This window comes from Austrofundulus limnaeus, unplaced genomic scaffold (genome assembly GCF_001266775.1).
Source record: "Austrofundulus limnaeus strain Quisiro unplaced genomic scaffold, Austrofundulus_limnaeus-1.0 Scaffold224, whole genome shotgun sequence".
Taxonomy (NCBI): Eukaryota; Metazoa; Chordata; class Actinopteri; order Cyprinodontiformes; family Rivulidae; genus Austrofundulus; species Austrofundulus limnaeus.
The window spans coordinates 31494-34061 of NW_013952626.1; the positions used below are offsets into that span (position 1 = coordinate 31494).

A 2568-nucleotide genomic window follows, 5' to 3' on the forward strand; every position below is an offset into this window, starting at 1 on the left:
ATATATTACATGGTCTGGGCCATTTTATTTACATGCAAAGCATTCTGTTGTCCTCCATCCATATATTCAGTTGCAGGCTGAGTTGAGATGGGATTATGAAATATGTGATCAAATCACTACTTTACAAGCAGAAGCCAATGAGTGGATCCACTGTACCTCCTCTTGATGAGATAGAGCRTGTACCCCAGCCACAGAGTCCCCAACATAAGCAGCAGACAGAGAACGGGTCTTTCCCTTGTGCATTCTACCAAAGTCTCCGGCAGGAAGACATGACTAAGGCTGATATTTGGCCTTTGCCATTTCCGGCCAATGACACATTCCCCATGGGATTCTCAACCATCTTTGTCATCTGGTTCTCAAACTCATCCAGAATCTCATTTATCTCTTGAAGCACCACGGTTCTGTTTGCAGTTGCCAGTGTTGGCCCGTGGTAGAAGTGCTCAAAAACTGTGTGGGGGGGAAAGACACAAGATGGAAGGGATAAAGCTGAAGACAAAATACAAGACTGTATTTAGTCTTCTTTTAAACATTATCAAGTCTTGATGTAAAAAAAGCATTACATTTGATCTATTCTAACAAACTGGATAAAGTATAAAAAACTTCAATTTTTTCTTATTTTATTCCCAAGCATAAATATTTTACAAGACCACAATACACAAAAAGGTTATGTTATGCTTGTGTTTCCTTTCAAGACTCCCTTGTGGTATTTTTTATGGGCTACATTACCCATTAGTACAAGTATTCAGGGCATGTTCAGGGTAACTTGACCTTGACTGTRCTCACTTTTGATTGTGCCTTTCACTGCATCCCCAACAAATGCAATGGAGATGAACARCGCAATGACTTCTTCTGTTGATCTGAGAAAATAAGCAGAATAGTGATATGTTTAGCAAAACATTTCTTTTATATTCRTGCAGACATAATTGCCTGTACAAGGCAAATTAAAAGAAGCTATGCACAGAGCGTGATCACGTTGGAAAATGTCTGTTTTTATATTTATGTACAATCACGAGTCTAAAATATTTAATAAATAAAATCTCGTTGTGCATTCACCGTTTGAAGAGTTTCATCAGCAGGCTGACATTGAACAGGCCTCCAAGGATGAGGAAGAAACTGTTCCATAAACCAATGCAGGCATAGAAAGCATCAAAGTCGAGGTCGTAGTCATCACAGATACCCCTGATAACTATAAATTATACACACAATACATGCACAGACACCGACTCTTAAATGTGTTTCATGTTCACAGGAGGTTTTCATTCAAATGCTCAGGGAAAAATATTTAATGACTTGTTCTGAATAGTGAGGCACTTTTAAAATATCACACAGCATTATTTGAAATGTCAAATGAGGCTAAACTTTACAGGAACTTTGATTTAAAAYAAAGAAACTCTACCGATTTCGACAAAATACCATGTTTGCTCACACATTTTGCAGGTAACAGGAGTRTTATAAAGAACCCATATGATCAAGGGTCTTGTATGTGGGCCCATTGCTCTCCCCAAAAAGCCACTGARCTTYATTCAAACCTTCTCGTCCCTCGAATGAAGGACACAAGGTTAGAAACACTCAGTGTTCTGAGCTTCTTGGGATCCACAAAGAGATCCCCAAGAATTAGTTTCCTTTGACAGGAACAAGGACAGGAGTGTTACATTACATGAATCACCTAMTAAAAGGGGACATAGCATGCTTTAAAATCCTTCCATTTTACATTTTCACCTGTGCTCTGAGGTGCGTCTGAGAGCAACTCGTTTTGGAGCGGTCTGGTGTGGAATGCTTTCAACTGGAAGCTGATGTCAGTCTGACCCAAATATGACCCAAACAGAATATAAAGATATCTTTGCAGCACCTGGAGAGACTAAATTCAATGTTTCTGCACACCTAGAGACTCCAGGTACACAACAAACTGTATTTAAGAGCTAAAAAGTGGATTGTGCATGATCTGTCCCCTTTAAGACGGCAACATTTGGTTGTGCTTTTTGCCTGAAGATGAGCATCTGACTCAAACAACATTACATTTGTTACTCAGCRTGTTGTTATCTGCTCTACATTATCAGCTTTGACTAATTTTTGATTCAATAGATATATGTAGATGGCACTTTTAATACCTTATTTAATCTTCTTTTTTTTTTGGTAAAACAACTGAATACAATGTACACCGCTTATGAAGATGGCCAGTGGTGCAGTGGTCAGTGGAATGACAAGAGGCGAACCAGCAAACAGAGCATAAACCACTCCTCCAATGCTCTGGCCAACAATGGTCTTCTGAACATCTGTCAAAACAGAAAGTACCCCCCCAAAATTTAGTACATGTCAGGTTTCATGAAACCCACTTTCAGGGCATTGTGTTTGTTAGATGGCAAAATCAAAGAGTGCATTGTTACCTATTTCCCCTCTTGTGCTTTCATCATTCAGTGAGCCAAAGGCAATGGCAGGAAGTAAAATGGCAATGTAGAGGAAAAGAGCAGTGGTGGCGTACTTCAGCAGACAGCGATCTTTCCCCATTATACCCAATAATAAGACACACACACACACACACACACACACACACACACACACACACACACA

The 2568-nt window shown here is 39.6% G+C and overlaps 1 pseudogene; it reads right to left on the reverse strand.

Moving 5' to 3' along the window:
- LOC106525382 (sodium bicarbonate transporter-like protein 11) overlaps positions 1–2568 on the reverse strand; it is an 11047-nt pseudogene that overhangs the window by 2925 nt on the left and 5554 nt on the right.